General features: G+C 40.7%; 1 long non-coding RNA gene across 3 annotated transcripts in view; it reads left to right on the top strand.

Annotated features, from left to right (window-relative positions):
• LOC134293688 (uncharacterized) overlaps positions 1 to 23,833 on the top strand; it is a 453,696-nt gene that overhangs the window by 30,385 nt on the left and 399,478 nt on the right. Inside the window, exon 3 of one of the 3 annotated variants that reach the window (XR_010000649.1) lies at positions 4,966 to 6,175. The exons of the other annotated variants lie outside the window; for them this stretch is intronic. This is a non-coding gene — a long non-coding RNA (uncharacterized LOC134293688). Of the gene's footprint in view, positions 1 to 4,965; positions 6,176 to 23,833 lie in introns of those variants that run through there. 3 annotated transcript variants of the gene reach the window in all.

Here is a 23,833-nt window from a genome sequence, read left to right as displayed (position 1 = left end):
TGGACCAGAGTCCTTGCATATTTACGCTGGATGTAGAATGGAAACAGTTGTTGTTGTTGTTGTTGTTTAACTTCAAATAGTTTCCACCGGATGTTGACCTTAAGGCGATTCTATCTCAGGAGGTTAGGAGTATGCCATGTCCCCAAAGTCAAACAATGAGTTTCCATGGCTAAGCATGAATTTGAACTTTGGTCTCCAGAGTTGTAGTTCAACAGACCAAAACTATGCTACACTAACTTCATGAACACAGCCATTACAAACCATGAAATCTCTTGTTGACTTTAGGTCACTTGGGTCAGAATTTAAAACATAACTGAAGACCCATCTCTTCTGGCAAACCTACTCAGACAATATTTATTCATGAGCTTTGATTTAAAATCTATTACTAATACAGTAGAGTCTCACTTATCCAAGCCTCGCTTATCCAAACCTCTGGATAATCCAAGCCATTTTTGTAGTCAATGTTTTCAATATATCATGATATTTTGGTGCTAAATTCATAAATACAGTAATTACAACATAACATTACTGCGTACTGAACTACTTTTTCTGTCAAATTTGTTGTATAATATGAAATTTTGGTGCTTTATTTGTAAAATCATAACCTAATTTGATGTTTAAGAGGCTTTTCCTTAATCCCTCCTTATTATCCAAGATATTCGCTTATCCAAGCTTCTGCCGGCCCGTTTAGCTTGGATAAGTGAGACTCTACTGTATTTTCCTCTCTACGCTTTAGTATGGGGGGAGGGGGAGAAAACTCAATCCACATTTTTGTGCTCTCTGCAGAAATGTGTATTGTGTTGCTTCCTTGTTAAATTCTTCCGTGTTTGTTTGTAATTAGGGCATAACAAAGCTGAAATTTCCAAGGTAACAGTAAAAAAAAGATGTTACTTGTGTAGCACTCTCTGGATACTTTTAAAAAGCGTTTCAGTCAAGGAAAGGGAAAAGGAAGAAACCAAAGCTAACAAGTGAGACAATACGAAATGCAACCAAGGTTTTCAACACTGTAATCAGTGCGAAACAATGGGCTGTTTTTCTTAGGCAGCAACAAATAACAGAGAAGAATTGCTTTGCAGAAGCTGCTTCCCAAGCTCTGATTATTTATTAGATATGTATAAACTCTGCCTTCCCCCAGTCAGATCAAGATGGTGCACAATTCTTTCCTTCTATGTAGACTCTCTTTACACTGTCATATAATCCACATTATCTGCTTTTAACTGGATTATATGAGCCTACACTGTGTAGATCCAGCCTGAGAGCAATATGTTGGTACTTAATGCATTTTTAATCGTGTTAGAAGCAATTTGAGAACATACTGCAAGTCGCTTCTGGTGTGAGAGAATTGGCTGTCTACAGAGATATTGCCCAGGGGATGCCTGAATGTGTTACCATCCTGCTGGAAGGCTTCTCTCATGTCCTCACAAGCTAGAGCTGACAGATGGGAGTTCACCCTGTCTCACGGATTTGAAGCAGCAACCTTCAGGTCAGCAGTTCAGCTGGCACAAGGATTTAACCCATTGCGCCACCACGGCTCCTCTACTTAATGCATGAGGTTAATAGCATCATTAGAGGCCATCCCTCTATCTCAGGTTTTGGCCCCAAAAGACTGGCATATAATGCAGTTTGAAACAGGAGTATCATTCAGTCAAGTCCAGAATTCTGAAACTAATATTTCATGCTCCTTGTTCACTGCCATATAAAATCCAGAGTATCTGTTTTGAATTGGACTATATAGCAGTGTAGACACATATAATCCAGTTCAAATCAGATCATGTGGGTTATCTGTTTTGATCATCTAGATTATATAACTGTGTAGAAGGGGCCTGAAATATTTTTTGGTCACTCTGACAAAAAACAAAAACAGTTTTATGAAAAGGAATGGAATAAAAACATCAGTTTCTCCTAACGGATGAACCATCTGGTGCACTATATTATATCTGAACCTAGATAAAGTTGGAGTTATTATTTTCTTCAAATAAATCACTTGCCATTTCTTAGGCCATCTCTAGAGGATTTCTGTCATTTATTTAATATACATTCAGCTAAATATATTGTACAGTGGAGCCCCGGTGGCACAGTGGGTTAAACCACTGAGCTGCTGAACTTGCTGACCGAATGGTCGACACTTTGAATCCAGGGAGTGGGGTGAGCTCCCGCTGTTAGCCCCAGCTTCTACCAACCTAGCAGTTCTAAAACATGCAAATGTGAGTAGATCAATAGGTACTGCTCCGGTGGGAAAGCAACAGCACTCCATGCAGTCATGCCAGCCACATGACCACGGAGGTGTCTCCGGACAATGGCTTAGAATGGCTTTGGCTTAGAAATGGAGATGAGCACCCAACCCCCAGAGTTGGATACGACTAGACTTAATGTCAGGGGAAAACCTTTACCTTTACCTTTGCTATTGTAGGTTAGATTAAAAAACAACCCTAGCCGTGGGCTCTAGAGGCAAAGTAATATTCAGTTCCTTCTTTTAAATAGTCCTTTGATTATTTCAGAACCAGCTGACACCTCCCAACAAAGGATTTCCCCAGGCAGGAAACAGCCAGGCTTTGAAGCTGCAATTCTATTCAATACTGATCAAGGTGGCCAATTGCAACATTCACACTTGCTTCAAACAGACAACAACAAAAACAACAAAACTTTATTTATATACCGCTCAGGGTGGTTTACAACATAGGTAAGTACTTAATACCACATAGAAACATACAACACCACTGTAATAAAAACATAAACATAATAACGGTTAAAAACAAATATACCCATTTAAAATAAGACAAGAGTTCTTTCTCTCACCCTGGACATTCCACAGATATCTAAATCCCACTTGCCTAGTTTCCAACAGACCTCACAACCTCTGAGGATGCCTGCCATAGATGTGGGTGAAATGTCAGGAGAGAATGCTTCTGGAACATGGCCACACAGCCTGGGAAACTCACATCAACCCAGTGATTCTGGCCATGAAAGCCTTCGACATCACAGTCTCATTTTGGATATCTGAGGAACTTAACAGTGCCTTGTTTCCTATAGATTACAAACGGCAAAATCCATTTTATTTTATGCTTTGCTGCTTCCAGCTTTTTAATCAGTTGAGTGTAATATTTCAGCTATTCATCAAGGACCTTTTTATGAATCTCTTGGAAATGTATACAAAAGGCCAAGGAGGAGAAAGGTGAGGAAGAGGTGAGATTGAGCCCATGAATTGTTGCCTTTTTCAATAGGGCTTGGAAGTCTCCATCCCCCTAGGTGCCGTTTGATATTAAAACACTAATTTTTGATCACAGTTATACTATTTGTCACCGAAAAAAGAAAAGGCACTCGAGTGCCTTGGCCTACAGAACATTTAACTTTTAATAACTGTGTCTTGTAGTATCTAGCAGAGCGAATATTCAGGGGGAAAAGGAATCGTATTTGCTCATTCCATTTTTATTATGAAAGCAAAGTCCATAGAGCTTTGGTTTGCTTTTAAGTAAAATACTCTGTGAGGGAAATAAAGGGAAAATGGATCTCTCCAAATATAGGCAGAAATGTTTTTACATCTGGAATGACATCAGCTGCCCCCATCTCTAGTTCGAATGCTAAGCCAGGGAATGGGGCACATCAATCAAAGGTTAACAAACACAGATTATTATTGGATATGTGCTTTCAGGGGCCAGGTGCATGGGTTTGTGTCACTGTCAATCCCTACAAATCCAAAGGACCAATTTCCATTATAGCTTTAAAAAAAAAAAAGATAGATTGGGCAATATGATCACACATAATGCATTCCTCAGTGCATTACCAAATTTCTACCTTTGGCAATGGAAGGCCAATGCTTCAATGTTTAAAAAGTAGTAAACAAACCGTCTTTTTTGGCCAAAGTGATGGTTGATTGTTAGGAATGCATTGACTGTTTTGATATGTATTGTTTTATATAGCTCTTAAAACTAATATTACATTTGAATCTAATGTTGGAAGAGATGGATAAAAAATAATAATCATAATGATAATAACTACTAAAACACATGCTTTTGGTGTAATTATGTGTTATTAATGTAATTATGTTTTATTTATACACAATATATATAATAATATAATATATTGTATATACATATAATATTGACAATAATATTATAATGTAATACAACATATTACTAATAATACAATATAATATTAATTATATACAGTAGAGTCTCACTTATCCAACATAAACGGGCTGGCAGAATGTTGGATAAGCGAATATGTTGGATAATAAGGAGGCATTAAGGAAAAGTCTATTAAACATAAAATTGGGTTATGATTTTACAAATGAAACACCAAAACATCACGTTATACAGCTAATTTGGCAGAAAAAGTAGTTCAATATGCAGTAATGCTATGTAGTAATTACTGTATTTATGAATTTAGCACCAAAATATCACGATATATTGAAAACATTGACTACAAAAATGCGTTGGATAATCCAGAACGTTGGATAAGCGAGTCTTGGATAAGTGAGACTCTACTGTATTATATAATTTAATGTAATATTACTAATAATATCACAGTATGATGGTATAGTACACTATAATAATATATAATGCTAATATTGTGCTATGCTAATAATATAATATATTGAATGTACATATGAGTCCCCTTTGGGGTGAGAAGGGCGAGATATAAATGTATTAAATAAATAAATAAATAAATAAATGCTGGTGGGTCATTATAGCCCTCCCTGCCATTTGAGAACATGTCTTAGAATCATCTATAGTGCCGTATAATGTAGTTTGAAACTGAATTGTATGGTCAGTGTAGATGGGTCCTATGATGTGACATGAAAGAGCTGGATGAGAGATTGTGTGCCAGCAAGGCCATTGTATATTCCTGAAGCTGTCCAGATGCCTTCAGGTGCAATGGAAGAGGCACTGCCTTATTGATTTTACTGAAAATGATTCAGTTGTCAACCTTTATAACTGTAATGAGTTGTCTTTCTTGTTGTCTTAGGTGGCAAAATGTCTTGAAGCATTCTTCATTAGAGTTGTGCAATCCAGGTAAACTACGAGCCGTGTCTTGTCCCAGCTTCTGGTGGGAGCCCCAATCCATTTTTGGGAGCCTCCCAAATATGGGAGGGCAGATATCTGTTTATGCTCTGGGGTGTCAAAAAATCAATTTTCTATCAGCCCATTATTGGGGGGGGGGGGGCTTCCCAGGCTCCCCTTCCCATCATTTTAGGCATTTAAGCTGTTTGTTTCTACTCTAGAGGAGAAACACGAGATTTAGGAAGGCTTCTTGTTCTTAAAGCTGTTTTTCTACTCTAGAGAAGAGGGGCTTGGCTGCAGGAGAGGCAGGAATGCATGCTTTCTCTCAACAGCACCAGCATGCCAAGCACCTTTCCAAGAGGCATTTTAAGGAGGTGCAGAGAAGGAAGAGCTCAGTAGAGTTATCCTCCCTGAACTACCTTAAAAATCCCCCGTTTTCAGTGCCTGCAATCTCCTTTCTGCTTGCCAGTTTGGTTTCTACTTCTACTCTAGAGGAAAGGTAGGCTTCTCTTTTTGTTTGCTGGGATTACTATTGTTAATAATTATTATTATCTTTTAGAAGTATTTTCTGAAGGAGAGGAAGGGAAGGAGAAAAGGAAAGTAAAAGGGTGACAGTCTCCAAGCCCCCTATGCCGTCACACCCAGGCACCTTTTTAAGCTTTAGGATGTGCTTCTTCCTTTGCCCAGGTGAACTGCGGGGGCCTTACTTAGAAGCTCTGGAAATCCCAGTAACCAAAGGCACTTCAAGTAGAACAATCAAACAAAATTTTATTTTTACAAAGTCCTTGGCAGACTTGGCACATGTAATTAAAGTTGCAAATAAAAACAGTCCACTTATAAAACCTTGCAGATGTTCCTTGCTTGCTTTTCCCCTTTAGTTGCTGGGTTAACTTCCACCAAAGGCAAAGAGATCCCGAGATCCTCTTTACCCTAGCCTTGAGCTGCTATTAAAAAGGTCTATAACTATCTGAGCTCAAAGCTAGTTTCTGAGGCGAAGTTGGTAGGGCTTCTTCCAGTAGCAAAGAAATCCGAAGATGTTCTCTGCCCCAGTGCCAAAGCTATAAGAAAGAACAGGTCTTTCCCTATCTATGCTTGGCACTGGTTTTAAAGGCAGGTCAGTACTTACGATGGCCTTTTCAGAGTTGGTCTGGCTTGGCCACACAAGCACATCTATGTTGTTTCTTCTTTCTGTCTAGAAGGCAGAATAGGCTTCTCAAAATGGAGCCTTCTATCCCCAGGAAAAGGGGCGGTCTCCAGAACAAAATGATACATTTGCAGGCTGCAAGCAGCAAAGACTTACAAACAGGCTAAACTATCAGACTGCTGCAGAATCTGCAGCAACCCTGGAGCAAATGCAAACAGATGCTATTCCTACAACTATAAAAAAATGCAAACCAAACCTCTGGGGGACGGAACACCCCCAAATACAGGCATGCGCACCTCACCCACAGTCCCTCAGGTCCCCAACTCTCAGTCAGTCCCACTAAATAAAACAAATCAGGAAAATAAAGGAAAATCAAAAAGATTCAACTGTGATGCCGAAAAGGGGAGGAGTAGCCAAGATCGGCTCCCACTTGCTTTCGTGTCGGGTGGGTTTTCATACCGGGAGGGCTCTCACCGTTACGTGCTCCTGAAGTACCGAAGGTACTGAAGGAAATGGAGGAAATGGGAAACAAAATCCGCGCACAACCCTACTCTACATATCAGTCATTGAACATATCAAATATGCATCTACACTGTGGAATGAATGCAGCTTGGCCCCACTTTAACTGCAATACCTCAATGTTATGGAATCCTGGGAGTTACAAGGTCTGCCAAAACATGCTGGGGTCTCACCAAATCACATCTCTCAGGGTTCCCTAGCATTGGACTAACTACTGTCTGTAGTTTCTTGCTTGCCTCCTTAACTTTTGTGTCCATTCTCCCCTCCCCTTTTGTAGTTTAAGAGTCACATTACTCCTCACTGTCATCCCATCTGTCACTCGGGCAGAGATTTCACACTTCCAGCAGCAAAACCTTCAGGCATGCGATGCATGATTTCTCTCCCCCAGCACCGAGGAGGCGGGTGGGAAGGCTGATTTTGAAACTGTAACAGACGGCGGGGCTCTTGTCATGCCCCTGTTGAGATAGGGCTGTCAAAAGGGAGGAAAGTACTGTTGCAAAAAAAGCATTTGCATACTGTGACAAATGGCTTTGGAGATTTAAAAGTCCCCCAAGCCTCTTACTCGTAGAGTGCTTGAATGGGAAACAAAACAGACGGCATTATTCTTACTGTATTTTATGCAGGGGGTTAATATATTCACAGCATGTGTCTCCCCCCACTTTCTTCTCCAACAGTTGAGAAGTCATGCTTATATACTCCCATTCATCTCAATGGCCAACATGGCAGTTTTAGTTATTCCTACCCAAACGGCTGGTTGCTTCCTTGTCAATGGAGCAATGAATCCTTTCAGGGCTTTGCTCCAAACTTTAAAGGAGCCATCCAAGGTGCTGAAATGATTGTGGGGGACAGGGCTCAATATCTTGAATGGCTCCTTCTAAGTTCAGATTAAAACCCAAAGTCATCACTCCATTGACATGAAACCCCTTAGTTGCCATGACTTGTAATTCTTCTTTTTTAAGAGAAGCAGGTTCAGAAAGGACCCAGATAGGAATCAGAGAAGCAAAAAGAGCTCTGTTGGTCAACTTGCTAAGATTTGAGGTCTTAATAAGTAAATGGTGATGGTGGCACTGGTATCAGTATTAGAGAAATTATTAAGGGAGGCAGTATGTTTTAGTGGCTGAGTGTTGAACTCCAACTCTGGAGACTGTAATTCAAATCCCTGCTTGACCATGGAAACCCCAAAAGGTCATCAAAGGGGTTTGGGAAAGAGCCAGCTATTACCCCAAGAAGCCACTAGAGGATTGCCATGGAGACCTAAATCAGCCAACTGTGCTCACTACCCGAGGGACAGAGAAAGTACTGCTTTGTGTTTCAAGCTGGTGATAGCACCATCCCTACAATCATAACACTAACAATTATTTTTACAAAGCATAAACCTGGGGAATGCTGGGTACCTAAGCTAGTGCTGGGCTACTCTAACAACCACACAGAGAAGCCATTGAAATCCTTTCAACAGAAAGAAGGAAACCATAACAATGAACCAAATCTGGTCACCAGTATTAAAAAAACTCTAAAATCAGGACAGTAAATAAAGAACAACATTCAGAAAACAGACAAAGAAACCAATCAGGGCCAGCTAACACCTTCCAACAAAGGATTCCCCCAGGAAGGAAGCAGCCAGGCTTTGAAGCTGCAAGACCATTCAATGCTAATCAAGCTGGCCAATTGCAACATTCACACTTACCCCCAACAGACAAGAGTTCTTTCTCCAACACTATACTTTCCACAGATATATAAGCCCCACTCGCCTAGTTTCCAACAGACCTCACAACCTTTGAGGATGCCTGTCGTAGATGTGAGTGAAACGTCAGTAGAGAATGCTTCTGGAACATGGCCATACAGCCCAGAAAACTCACAGCAACTCAGTGATTCTGGCCATGAAAGCCTTCGACAATACATTGTTGTTGTTGATGGACATATTCATCTTATGTTAGCCCTATGACGGCCCTTTGATGGCAAGATTTGTTCACAACCAATAAAAGCTTTTCCTGACTTGGTATCAACTATCCACATTTATTGATGAACCCCTCTGCTATTTCCTCCTATTGAGAATGTCATTGTGATAGGGAGTTTTCACCAATCTCACAGTCTTTATCATTTCTTTGTACACCACTTTCCCTAAATATGCTCAAAGGCACAGGCATCCCTTTACGGAGCTATCCAGATTGAGCTAAACTGACAGGCACATTTTGTAGCTTCAAATGTTAATGAAGTTCGGCTTAACTTTACTCGACTCTATTATCTCTCCATTTATAATCCATAAAAAGCGCAGGGTTTACATCCACGAGAGCTTTACTGGGCAAACTTATAAGCAAAAGCAATATCTTAATCCTATTAATTGCCATTTCCGTGGATTGACGTGCCATTCATGCATCATACTTTTATGGAACTTCATCAGTAGCGTATGAGTAGCCATCAAAAAGCAGGAACGGTGCCAATAAAAACCATTCATTGTCAGCGCCAATGTGTTGTTAAACCAAAGCCGGCTCAGATTATTTCCCATTTTACAACCATCGCAAATGTAATTAGATCAGAAGCAGGCTAAGATGCAGTTTTTATGTCTGGAGTGTTGGACACATGTTTGATTTGGCTTCTGGATCTGATCTGGGTTTACATTAGCAATTGTTGCCTTAAGGACAGCTCAGGAGCATTAATGTAAACATACAGTTGTTATTCCATGTTTGCTGGGATTTGATTTCATAGTACCATGGATGCTCAAGTCCCATTATATACAGCAGTATTTCTCAACCTGGGGGTCAGGACCCCTGGGGGGTCACAAGAGGGTGTCACAGGGGTCGCTGAAGACCATTAGAAAACACATATTCATTCACAGTGCTCTCTAGAGGTAAGTGAACTACATCTCCCCCAAATCACTGTCAGTTTCTCCCAAATCCCTCCAGTATTTTCTCTTGGTCATGGGGGTTCTATTTGGGAAGTTTGGCCCAATTCTATCGTTGATGGGGTTCAAGGCGCTCTTTGATTGTAGGTGAACTATAAATCCCAGCAACAACTCCCAAATGTCAAGGCCTGTTTTCCCCAAACTCCACAAATGTTCACATTTGGGCATATTGAGTATTTGTGCCAACTTTGGTCCAGATCCATCATTGTTTGAGTCCACAGTGCTCTCTGGATGTAGGTGAACTACAACTTCCAAACTCAAGGTCAATGCCCACCAAACCTTTCCAGTATTTTCTATTGGTCATGGGTATTGTGTGTGCCAAGTTTGGTTCAGTTCCATCGCTGGTGGAGTTCAGAATGCTCTGTGATTGTAGGTGAACTATAAATCCCAGCAACTACAACTCCCAAATGTCAAGGTCTATTTTTCCCAAACTCCACTAGTATTCACATTTGGGCATATTGAGCATTTGTGCCAAGTTTGGTCCAGATCCATTGTTTGAGTCCACAGTGCTCTCTGGACGTAGTAGTATTTTTTGCTGGAGTTCTGTGTGCCAATTCCATCGTTGGTGGAGTTCAGAATGCTCTTTGATTGTCAGTGAACTATGAATCCCAGCAACTACAACTCCCAAATGACAAAATCAATCCCCCAACCCCAACAGTATTCAAATTTGGGCATATTGGGTATTTGTGCCAAATTTGTTCCAGTTAATGAAGATATTTACATTATGATTCATAACAGTAGCAAAATTACAGGTATAAGTAACAACAAAAACAATTTTATGGTTGGGGGTTACCACAACATGAGGAACTGGATTAAGGTATCATGGCATTAGGAAGGTTGAAAACCACATAGTAATACATTGCTGTCCTTTATATAAAATGGCAAAATCAAGGTTTGCTCTTTTGGATTTTTTTTTTTTAAAAGCTACGGATTGCTGCAGAATCTACTGATTCGGAAAGCTGACTTATAAAACCAGTGAATACAATTAATTTACGACTTCCTTTGTTAGTTGGTTCACTGTTCAATGTGCCCAATAATCACATTTGAATTTCTATATTCTACATCTCCTACTTAGTTATCCACACAAGACCACGTGTGGCTCATCACATGCTTTGACCATGAATCATGATCCCCCTGTGGCGCAGTGGGTTAAACCCTTGTGCCAGCAGGACTGATGACTTGAAGGTTGGGTTGCTGACTGACAAGTTGGTGGTTCGAATCCAGGGAGAACAGGTGAGCTCCCTCTGTCAGCTCCAGCTCCCCATGCGGGGACATGAGAGAAGCCTCCCACAAGAATGGTAAAACATCAAAACATCCCAGTGCCCCCTGGGTAACGTCCTTGCAGACGGCCAATTCTCTCACACTAGAAATGACTTGCAGTTTCTCAGGTCGTTCCTGACATGAAAAAAATCATGAATCAAGGGAGTGTGTCAGGATGTGTAAGCCCAGCACGCATAACAGCTGAACTCTCCACATCCCGTCAGAGCAATGGGGGGTGGGAGATAATCTAAATGACAAGAGCCATCTGGCCAGGAGGATGGGTTTTATGACCTGCTCTGGTTTTTCAAGCATGGGAAAGGACTATATAACAGATACTTGTGAAGATGGAAAGGGGGGGGGAGGTAGAAGGTGGATATACTCGGGGTTTGGCGGGAATACATTAGTTCTAGCTTTGATTTTGACTTGTAAAGAAGGTCTTCAATAAAGTGTTTCCACGGAACTGCCTGTGTGAGCCTGCATTGAGTCCTGTAGCTTGCAAGAGCTGACAGAGTGATAGTTTAATAAGGTCTTAAGCTTCCTTTGCTAAAGAATGCTAGCACCTCACTAAACTACAATTCCTAGGATTCCATAGCATTGAGTCATGGCAGTTCAAGTGATGTCAAATTGCATTAATTCAACAGTGAAGATGCATCCAAAGTGGAAGAAGAGAGGATTAATAGGGACTGTCGAATCGGGACAATTGGAGGGTATGTTGCCTTTGAGGTAAAACTCCGGTTCTGCAATTTCGGCAGCTCACAGAAGAGAATTTTGAGTGTAATGCTGTTATTAAACGTGGGAGTCCCCCACATGTAACAAAACGAATATACAGCAGATTGTCAGCTGGGGGTTAAATGGCAAACATATTACACATGCTGGCATTCACATGCTAAACAGTGTGCCTGAAAAGTGAGGAATGAAATGCTTTGACGTACTGACAATTTTGCACTTACTCTCTAATAGCAAATCATCTTTTTTTTTTTTTTTTGCTTCCATAGCTTCCCATGTGACAAAAAACAAGGGGGGAGGCAGAATACTTTTTTAATACAATCTCCATAGAATGGGTCCTGCCATGCGTGAAATATTTCTCATTTAAAAGGCTTCAAAAGAGTCTCCCCCTCCTCCGCTGCTGTAGGAAATCAGAGTGTTTTCATTGCGATGCACATTACTGTCAGAAATTATGATTCTCTTCACTGGGTGCTTGTTCTTTCCCCCTGATCATATTTCTTTGCAAATGGCCTATCTAGTTTATTATTTCCATGAAATATTCAAGCTTGCCAGTGCATGGAGGCAAACGTCACTTCGGTTGCTAATGTTGTCAGAAGCCAAAGGAGCAGTGGAGACAAGTCTTCGCAAAGCACATTGCTGGGATGTCATCTCCCAGTTGGACGCCAAAGGGCACAGATTCAAAGCCTGGGTCGGGGTCTCCAGAGGACATCTCTTGAATTAGGATCCTCATTAGCGGAGTGATAATTAGGTGAAGAAGGTTTCGTGATGAGTGCCAGACTGTCTTTTCGCCGCTGTACACAACAAACATGATCAGAGCATGGAAAAGTTAAAGCGCAGAGGCTATAACTCCCGGAATCATCCAACCATTATTCACATTGTCTAGGGGATTCTGGGAGGTGTAATCAAAAAATGATGCCTGGAATTCATGACCACAGTAACAAACTGTAATCCAGAGTTAAACAATCACAACTGATTGCTATTCACAGTCCCTATATGTGCAATAACGTAGGGAATACATGCATATGTATGTGCTTTCAAGTCATGGTTGACTTATGGAGACCCCATAAATTTCATAGGAATACTTCGAGGTGGTTTTGCCAGTTCCTTTCTTTTAAAAAAAGGGTGTCAAACTTGTCTTCATAAAAGGCCACATTAGCTTTATGGTTGCCCTCGAAGGGCTGTTGAATTCATGGATGGAGAATCCATGGATATGTTCGGGCTCAGCAAGGGGCTGGGGATTTTTCAGAGGATGAGTGGGGTTATGGTTTTCCAACTGGGGAGTTTGTGTGTGATCGGGGTGGATTGCAGGCTTTAGATCAGAGAGAAGTGTAGACAGTTGAAGATGACTCAGAGGATGTTTTGGATTCCAGAGTTTTCCAGCAATATCAGATTAGGTCTCCGGACAGAGGGAGTGAAGGATAGATTAATTAGACACTCAGAGAGACTCCATGAGAAATCTTTGAAACCCAGGTGTGTGAGGCATGATATCATGCCTTCTTGGTCAGGTTTGGGCTTAAATTAAGTGATATTTACTTGGTGTCTCTCAGAGCGGACAATATTGCCAAAAGGTTCAGGTTCCTGTCTCAGCTCTCAAGTTCATGATTAAGTTTCCTGTGTTTGCCTATGTTTCTGAAAGAGGTTTGCCTTGGAAAAAAATTCCTGCTTTCCTGCTTATGGATTTATGCCTGTCACCATGACTTCCTTGACTTCATGTACCTTGCCATTTTTGGACTACTGCTCTTTTGTATATGGACTACTGGTATTTTATAGCTCCTTTTCTACTGCTCTTTTGGGAAATGCCCTTTCCCCCCTTTGTACATGCTTTTCTTAATAAACTGCTGTAGTTAGTACTACTGGACTCTGGTGTGGCGCTGGGTGAAAACGTGTCTCAAGGCTAGAGTGCAACAGGCTAGAGGACCAACTATCATTTTAGCTCTTTAGCTTTTGGCCTCTTTAGTATTTGGCCTCAGATGTTATTGAACAACAACTCCTATCACTTTTGATTATCTGCTATGCAGAGTGAGGATAATGAGAATTGCAACCCAACAGCACTTGTGGTTCTGAGGTTGGGGAAGGGTTCAAAGACATTTCAAAGTCAGCCTTGAATCTAAATCCAAACTCAAATATCCTGACTAAACAAACAGCAGCCTTCCAGATGTTACTGTATCACAATTCCCATCAGCTGTAGTTATGCTGTCTAATGATGAGGAATATGGGAGTTGGAGTCCAGCATAAAATGAGATGGCAAGCAATAGTCCTTATGTCCTGCTTCTCTCTTCTCTTCATCAAGTTTTTTGCTAAAATATTCCTTTGTGGATGCTGGGGATTATAGTTCACCCTGTAACTGATTGGAAGTAGATTCTGGACAGACCAACATAAAAAGGCTTTGTATTTAACTTGCAGAATGCAGCAATGGTCAGTAGTATGTGCTTGTTTTGAGTGGCAATCACACAAACTAACATATGAGATATAGTCAAATTTGTGCAATGTATATATGGTGCTGAGAAAGTTACTACTAGAAGTGACAAAACAGTGATCTTGTTAACCAACCAAAAACAGCCTCTGCATAGTAATTAATTGTGAGAGTTTGTAAAGAACTCAAATGGGAAATTGCTGACCTTTTAAGAAAATGATAGAACGCATCTCTGAGAGCGGCCTCTGTGCCAGAAGACTAGGAAGTAGCTGATGCAGCATTAATTTTTAGAAGTGATCCCATATAATTAGTGGAAATCATAGCCAATTAAATGAGCAAAATATTTACCAAGTTAAAAGCATTTTTAGAGATAACATTATCGAACATGTAGAGGGATAAAAGCAACTTGACTTCTGGAAAGTTAAATCCATTTTCACTAATCTTTTCAAATTCTTTGAGTGGGTCAACTATACTAGAAGACAAGGGCCATTTGGAAAATGCTAGCTGCCATGCAGTATTGCAATTAAAGATTTGTTACTTAGAGTTGCCAATTTGAAGGATGCAGCAATATGGTAAAATTAATGTTGTTTAACACTTGTTGAACTCAATGCTGTTGAATCCTGGGAGTTGTAGTTTGGAATCCCACTGGAGATTGCACACCAAAATACCTGGGAGTTACCCTGGACCGTGCTCTGACCTACAAGAAGCACTGCTTGAATATCAAGCAAAAAGTGGGTGCTAGAAACAATACCATACGAAGGCTGAATGGCATAGTTTGGAGATCACAACCAGAGACAGTGAAGACATCTGCCCTTGTGCTTTTCAACTCTGCCCAGTGTGGAATACATCTCACTATGTTAAAACAGTGGATGTGGCTCTTAATGAGACATGCTGCATCACCACAGGATGTCTATGCCCCACACTGCTGGAGAAATTATACTGTTTAGTTGGTATTGCACCACCTGACATCTGCCGGGAAGTAGCCACCAGTAATGAAAGCACCAAGGCAGTGACATCTCCAGCCCATCCCCTGTTCGGATATTAGCCAGCATGCCAATGCCCTAAATCAAGAAATAGCTTTCTAAGATCTACAGAGATACTTGTAGGAACACATCAGCAAGCGAGAGTCCAAAAGTGGCAGGCTAAAACCTCAATCCATGGCTGAGACCACATGAGACACTCCCTCCTGGGCACACAAAAAACTGGATGACATGAAAGGTATTGAACAGACTGGCTTCTGGCACCACAAGGTGCAGATCCAATCTTCAGAAATAGGGCTACAAAGTGGAGTCCTCAACATACAAGTGTGGGGAAGAGTAAACCACAGACTACAATGCGGTCTGAGCCCTGCCACATGCACAATGGAGGACTTTCTCACAACGACACCAGAGGCACGCCAAGTGACCAGATTCTGCTCAAAGGACATTTAGTATAATGCCACGTTTTTACTTTCTTTGTGTTTCTAACTGCATTCCAACTGTACTTTTGGTTTAGCTTCTGATATGATAAATAAATACTGTATATACTCGAGTATAAGCCTAGTTTTTCAGCCGTTTTTTAGGACTGAAAAAAACCCTCCTTGGCTTATACTCGGATGAGGGTCCTGGTGGGCTTATATTCAGGTCGGCTTATACTCAAGTATATATGGTATATTTATTATTTTTCTCTATTATTATTATTGGTATTGTTACATTTATTATTTTACTCTATTATTATTATTATTATTACATTTATTATTTTACTGCATTTATTATTATTATTACATTTATTATTTCACTCTATTATTATTAAAAGGATACATAAGCACATTGACACTGAAGAAGATGAAAATAATGATTTAATCAAAGTTGGACACTCATATCTTAAATTACAGTTTGATGTAAAGATTCAAAAACATTTAAACTACTGATGCCTCAATTAATGTAATTTTATTGATATCTCGGCTTATACTGGAGTAAGTTAGATGTTTGTAACTCGGGGCTGCCTGTATTGTTTCAGTTTTTTGTTTGCAATGTCCCAATAGACTCCTGGACAAGTCTAGCAATCACTCAATAAGAAGAGAGGTAGCTATTTTTCTTTCCTTTCCTTTCTGCAAAGGACAAAGGGCAGAGGAAGCCGATTACCGTCATTTTATACCAACTACCTCCAAGTTCATGTCCCCTTAGTTTATTCAAGCAGCTCAGCCAGTGAGCTCTCAGAAATCGCTCCGTAACAGCTTGGCAAGGCGACCCCTCAACAACACCACTCTTTATCTGGAGAATGTCTATGCAATACCTGTGTTTCTGGGTCAGGAAGATAACACTCTATTTATCAAAACAGCCCTCATTTCTGGATGCGACACAGGCAGGGGTTGGAAATCTTTGCCTAAACCAATATGGTATTTTGTTAGGAAGCTGCTGTCAGGAAGATCCAAGCAGTGATAAAATGTATATGCGACAGCACTAAGGAGGTGCATATATCGATCGGTAGGAACCAGCAGCACAGACTGACACTTGGCTCAAACGCTGGGTTCCCGTGGCTTAATTCCGCCCAATCTTGTATGCAAAGAGGCAGATGTCATTAACGTCTGCAGTCAGCAACATGGCAAGGGCATTGGTTCTGGTGCATTGCCAGCCTTCTGGTCCCCTGAGTCCAAAGACAGAAAACAAGACTCATTTTAGAGCTTATGGAGTTGGTTGCAGCTAGATTGGAATGCATGCACATTTGGACATTGATTGGCTATTTAGTTCAATGTATTGATGGTTTCGGCTCATTCAGTTTATACAATAGGCATATTGTAACAGATCTTACCTACCTTACAGGGTTGGTGAGTGGTCTGCCTTGCAGGGTTGCTGTGTGGCCATTTGCAGGCCTTGCTTGCAAAAGCTAAGCAGAACAAGGGGGAGGAGCGATCAGGCAGCCGTTACTGTAAGTGCAGTCTGATTGGCTGATGCAAATGGAGAGGAGTTGCTTAGCAACGGGAGGTGGGCGGAGCCAAAGTGACAGTTGGAGCTATGAAGCAGATTATTTAATTTAATTCAGTTTGAAATTTATTCAGTTAGAGAGTTGGTTTTTGAAGTGTGAAGAAAGAGATAGGTTTTGGGAACTGTGCTTTTAAAAGGAAGCCTCTTTGAGGAATATAGTTAAAAGGCCTTCAGGAAAGGAAGGGCTGAGAACTATATTGTGACTCTATAATCTAGAGTGTTGATGTTAAATCCCAGGAGAAGTAGATTTAAAAGTTTAAATTGTCCTGTTTGTTTTTCCTATGTGAAGGAACATATTTCCACAGAATTCAAGTTTTAAAAATATCCTTTATAAGAGAAAAGCCTAACTTGTTATTGAAACCGCTAAGTATCTTTCCTGTTCAGTGTGGTTAAAACGCCTGAGCTTCTTTACTGTTCATAAACAAATAAACTACAACTTCTTGTTCTTTCTCACATAAAATGTCTCGTGTGACTCTCTCAATATCCTAATACAGAGGAGGCTCCCAAGTATAACATTGGTGGCAGCATTAGTAGAGATAGTGAGTTCGAATCCTCCATATTTTTGGTGGCAGCTGAAACCAAAACCTCTGAAATTTTGACAATTTTGAAAAATGCTCTATATTTTAGATATTTTGTACACAATCCTCTATACATATAATGCCTTTCCACCCCAAGTATGAGGCTTAATTGGGAAGTTGGCATAACTTGCATTACTTGATCATTATAGGGAACATGAGTTTTGGCTCTTAGGTCTCCTATAACACAAAGATAGGGAATGGCTTTCAGCTCAAGGACTGAGTCCAATTTGAATGAGGTTCCACAGGCTACATTCCAGCAGGAGATGATGCTAAAAGTCAAAAGCATGAAGCCAATATGTTAGATGCAAGCTCTTACTACCAATCATCAAGTGTTAGGAGAGACATTTCCAACTGCTTGAATGGGAAAGGTATGCAAAGGGATCGCAAAACTATTTTATGGTGTGGAAATTAGACCCCCTAAAATCATCAGATCTCCTATTACATCTGTCTGTCCATACACACTACTTTGAAAGCTTTAGTGATACAGAAGAATCTCACTTCTCCAAGTTAAACAGGCCGGCAGAACCTTGGATAAGCGAATATCTTGGATAATAAGGAGGGATTAAGGAAAAGCCTATTAAACATCAAATTAGGTTATGATTTTACAAATTAAGCACCAAAACATCATGTTATACAACAAATTTGACAGAAAAAGTATTTCAATACGCAGTAATGTTATGTTGTAATTACTGTATTTACAAATTTAGCACCAAAATATCACGATATATTGAAAACATTGACTACAAAAATGCATTGGATAATCCAGAACCTTGGATAAGCAAGTCTTGGATAGGTGAGACTCTACTGTATGTTAAAAGATAAAAAAATTGTAATATACTCTCAAAAGTAAATGCAAAACATATGTCTATCAAGCCTGAAGAGTAGAAAAACAGGTCTAGGGCACAGCCAAGGGGAGGGCAAATTTCTTCTTCCATTCATTATCATTCAATCACCCTTAAATATTAAAACTATGATAAGCACAGTGCGTACTTAGAAGTCCCCTCCAGGTGTTCAGTGTAGTTCAATGGCAAGTTAGTGTAGAAACGTTGCAGCTTTTGTTAACCCTGGAATGGATAAATCAGAAGTCTCAATATTGTGTGCATGATCATTTGGTTCATTTCTGATAGACAAGAGATTCAACTACATAGGAGTCTTGGGGTGCATCTACACTGTATAATGACTGCAATTTCACCCCACTATGATCTCTGTGACTCAATGCTATGGAATCATGGGAGTTGTGGTTTTGTGAGGCACCTGCACACTTGGGCAGAGAAGGCTAAAGACCTTGTGAAACCGCAACTCCCAGAATTTCAAAGCATTGAGCCATGGCAGTCAAAGTGGTGTCAAACTGCATTACTTCTACAGTGTAGATGTATCCTAGGTGGTCCAATGTGGCTGATAATGTAAAGGAATGCTCAGTCTCTAGTGTTATGAGGGACACCAGCCAATTGTCCTCCCATTTCCATGAACACCATTGAATGATAGCATTACAATGGGTCTTTTGGTATCTGCTGGGGTTTGGTTTCAATCTGTGGATACCAAAATCTCATTATATACAATGGCAGATTCTGATTGTATACAATGGTGCAGTAGAATGATGTCCCTTATGGCAAAAATCAAGGTTTGTTTTTTGGACCTTAATATAGTCAAGCTATGGGTGGTGGAATCCATGGATGCACAATCTGTGGATACAGAGAACTGATGATAGGGGAAGGATGATAGGGAAGCCTAGGGTGTCAAACTAGATTTGGCCACTGCCAGAGCTTCTTCTAGTTCAAACCCACATTATAAAAAATTGCTCAGATCCTTAGTCATTTTGATACACACATTATGAATTGTGTATGTACACATACACACATACGAGGGTTATCCAGAAAGTAGATTACGTTTTGGAATTAAAAATGAACAAAGTATAGGAGAAAACATTTACCATATGCAGTTGAAAGCCACACCCAAATATCACTTCTCAACATAGTCGCCATTCAAATCTAGGCACTTATCATAGCAATGAATGAGCTTGGCAACTCCTTCCCCACAAAACTCTGCCACTTGCGTCCTCAACCAGACGGTCACCCTTTCCCGCAGCTGCGCATCATTACCAAAATGCTGGTTGAGGACGCCAGTGGCAGAGTTTTGTGGGGAAGGAGTTGCCAATCTCATTCATCACTATGATAAGTGCCTAGATTTGAATGGTGACTATGCTGATAAGTGGTATTTGGATGTGGCTTTCAACTGCATATGATAAATGTTTTCTCCTATACTTTGTTCATTTTTAATTCCAAAACGTAATCTACTTTCTGGATAACCCTCGTATATACACACATATCACACAACACTCAGAAATACATTTTCCCTCTTTATGCAACCATAATAAGTTTCTTTCTGATTTCCAGGAAGGATGAGGGGGAAGCAATGCTGAGGTGTAGGGGAATTTAAGATTCAATTTCTCTTTCTTTCCGAGGTTCTACACACCCCTATTACACAGATGTCAGCTGCCTTGATTTTGTACTAGAATCAGGAACATTGCATTTTCTCTCCGTCGGTCTCCATAACGCGCTCGCAATGACAAAACGGTCTTGTCGCTGATTAGATTTACCGAAGGAGAAGATCGCGGCACAAGATAATGCCTTCCTTCACCCAGAGGGCTGCTCATTATGGATTCCCATCACCTCCGCCAGCCGCTGCCACCTTGGATCAGAAGTAAAATTTGATTCCAGCTTCAGATAATTACTTCCACCCCAGTCAGGAATTTTTAGATCAAAGATCAGCAGCCAGACCATAACAGAACCGCCTCTTCTGAACTCCCGGCTTCTTCTCATTTCACCTCCTGGCTAAGCGGAGGGCTGCAAAGAAACTGAGAAAGGGGAATCTGTCTTTCGCATACCCTCCAACTGGCAAAGGGTGCATCTACACTGTAGAATTAGTGCACTTGGGCACCGCTTTGACACCTATAGAATCCTAGGAGTTGTAGTTTTGCAAAATCTGTAGCCTTCTCTGCTAAAAAAAATTGTGATATCTCACCAGAATATAATTCTTAGGATTCTGTAGCATTGAGCCACAGCAGTTAAAGTGGTGTCAAATCACAATTAGTCTGCAGTGTATACGCACCCAAGGATAGTCATGTTTAATTTTCTTTCATCCAACTTTTCTGGCTACTTTTTAAATGCCCTGGTTTTTCTCTTTTCCTCCCACTTTGCCCCTTTGTCACACTGATCTAGGGTTCCTTCCTCTCTTCCTCCTCCCCCTTCTCTTCTTCCTAATTTTCTTCTTCCTTCTCTTCCTCCTCCTCTTCCTCTTCCTCCTCCCACCTCCTCCTCTTCTTCGAATTATCTCTGTATTTGAGACACAAAAGTGTACACTCAGTTAAGTCCTTTTTAGTTGGAGGGATTAATAGGGGTCAGTCTAGACAGCCTCTTTGCATTTGAAGCCTCCATCTCCCTGCCCCTTAAAAATCCTTTCAGGAGTGGAGTCTCAGGCAGGGCACTTCTGGTGCTTGGAAAAGTCAGCCTTTTGTTACTGGAAGGTGAAGAGAGAGAAAGGCCAAAAGGTCTACAAATAGCACATCCAGTCGGAGCTGTATTCAAGTCCATTTGGAGCTGTATTCAAGTCCATTTGGAGCTGTATTCAAGTCCAGTTGGAGCTGTATCCAAGTCCGGTCGGAGCTGTATTCAAGTCCAGTCAGAGTTAAATATTGAGACCATCTTAAAGACAGTTGAACACCATACAAGAAAGAGACAATAAGAAGAAATAAAAATTCAGGAGCCTCAGTTTGGCAAGAACCGTGTCTATCTCTCAAAGACTACCTCCCCTCATTAAGACTTTGTAGTGATACTCAGGAGGAGAGAAAGTCTAAAGTTCTTGTCAGTTAATAAATTCATGTTTGATGCAACCATATAGTCTCTGACCTGTTCCCTGCGCAGCTAGTTCACCTTCCAAGTAGTTAAGATAGCATAGGGGCAGAACAGTGGGCAATCTACTGAAAAGCTTTGGAAAGCCATTATTTTAAACTACAGGTCCTAGAGTTTCCTTACTGGCAATGCAGTCATGGAGAATTCTGGGTTTCACCAAAAGAAATACACCAATTTTCCTAGTTCTTTTATCAGCTGCTGTGATGCATATTCAAGTTTTCCCAACTTACAGTTGCTATGGAAATATGACTCATGCTTATTTGTGTTTTTTCTGTATTAATGACTCCCCTTCCCACGATGTGTTATGGCTGTGTTTACGCATTCTATGAGTGATCTTTCCTCTTGTCCTTTTTGTATGAATAGTAAGAACCCCTTGAGACTATCTCTAATCCCACAAGTCTAACAGAGCCTGACCTTGAAGGACGTGCCATTTGCCATTATTTTAGAAACTGTGGGGACAAGATTAGGGGCCATTTCACACTAACAATTCTACCTTTATGATTCTGCTTTGACTGCTGTTGTTACATTATATGGAGTCGTGAGATTTGTAGTTTAGAGCTCTCTGGCTGAGAATTCTCAATTTCTTTCCCTAAATTGCAGAATCCAAGTATTCTTTAGGACACATCCATGGCCAGTCAAGTGGAGTCATTGACCATAGATGTGTCCTACAGACACATTGGCCAATTACATACTTTTCTAGCAAAAGGCAATAGATGGACTTCCATTTTGAAAGCTCACCTTTTGCCAAGTCTGAAGCTTTCCTCCTCTCCCCAGTTCACCATATATATTTGAGTCAAGGACTTTGGAAAGAAATCCAAATACCCTTCTGGTGCAGGTCAAGTTCAGGTTAATGGCTTCCACACTAAAGGAAGACTTTCTGTCGCCAATAATATCCCCGCATCTATTCAAGATAATTAATACATTAATGGATTGGTGTTATGACTAATTAACTGCTTTGGTGACTTGGGAAAAATCATAGCTGCCTCTTTGCTATCTTTAGGTATTAGATGTGTTTCTGTTCGCTCACATCTCATGAGGGATCCCTTTTAATGGAGAACCTAGATTTCAGGATATGGCAAATGTTGATGGGATTCATCAGTGCACACCTTGGAAACGTCCTGACTTCTAAGTTAAGAGACAGCCAGAAGTCAAAGATTTTGTTTACAAACAGGGCCAGCTGTTGACATTTACCCCTTCACCCAAATCAAACTACAGAATATCTAAAAATATCCAAGTTATTTTAGCATGTCTTCTTCGATGGTAAAAAATATATCAGTATCAAATTAAAGAAGCACTGTTTTCTGCCTCCTGAGGCAACCAATTTGCTAGTACAATTCCCAAGTATCCATCCATGATCTTCTTTAGCTCAGTGCTTCCCAAGCTGTCTGATGTGAGGGAACAGCAATACTAATTTTTCCCCAATGAACTAAAAACCCCATACACATCACACATGGGCCACTGCTTGTCCCCACAATTCACAGCAGCTTTGTTGGCTGTTTCAACTTAAACCACCTTTGCTCCACTTTTGGCAATGTTGAGGGATGCTCAGGTGAAAACTAGAGAATATCTCAGGGCTTCATGGCCATCCATCTGACCGATGATCAAGGTCAATGCCAACCAAACTCAGTATTTTCTGTTGGTCATGGGTGTTCTGTGTGCCAAGTTTGTTTCAGTTCCATCATGGGTGGAGTTCAGAATGCTCTGTGATTGTAGGTGAACTATAAACCCCAGCAACTACAACTCCCAAATTACAAAATCAATTTCCTCCCAACCCCACCACTATTCAAATTTGGGCGTATTGGGTATTTGTGCCAAATTTGGTCCATATACATCCTGCATATCAGATAGTTATGATTCCTAATAGTAGCAAAATTACAAGGGTTGAATGAAAAGTAGTGCCTCCACCTTCGTAACTCCTCAACAGATGCCAGTACTGGTATGCAGCATGTACTGGCTTGTTCAATAGAGTCTCGTCTACAGTTCCATTTGGCGAGAAGCCTTAGCATTGAATAGTTGTGTTGTTAAAGTGCTAAGTATGGAACCCTGCACAGATGGTCAGTCAATGTGACTTTGAATTGAATTCATTGAATTGAATTATTGACAGCAGAAGATGTCACCCCAAAGAAGATTCATCAGAGAATGCAAGCTGTTTATGGTGATTGTGTTGATGTGAGTACTGTGCGTCATTGGGCGAGTAAGTTTAAAGATGTTGAGGTGGGAACATCTGACTTGCGTGACAAACAAAGAGTTGGACGTCCTGTGACAGCAACCACCGAGTTTATTTACAGTATTTATATTCCGCCCTTCTCACCCCAAAGGGGACTCAGAGCGGATCACATTATATACATATATGGCAAACATTCAATGCCCATATACACATAGAAAGAGACAGAGACAGACACAGAGGCAATTTAACCTTCTCC

Source organism: Anolis carolinensis, unplaced genomic scaffold (genome assembly GCF_035594765.1).
Source record: "Anolis carolinensis isolate JA03-04 unplaced genomic scaffold, rAnoCar3.1.pri scaffold_9, whole genome shotgun sequence".
In the NCBI taxonomy this organism is placed as follows: Eukaryota; Metazoa; Chordata; class Lepidosauria; order Squamata; family Dactyloidae; genus Anolis; species Anolis carolinensis.
This window is presented reverse-complemented; position numbering and strand designations above follow the sequence as displayed.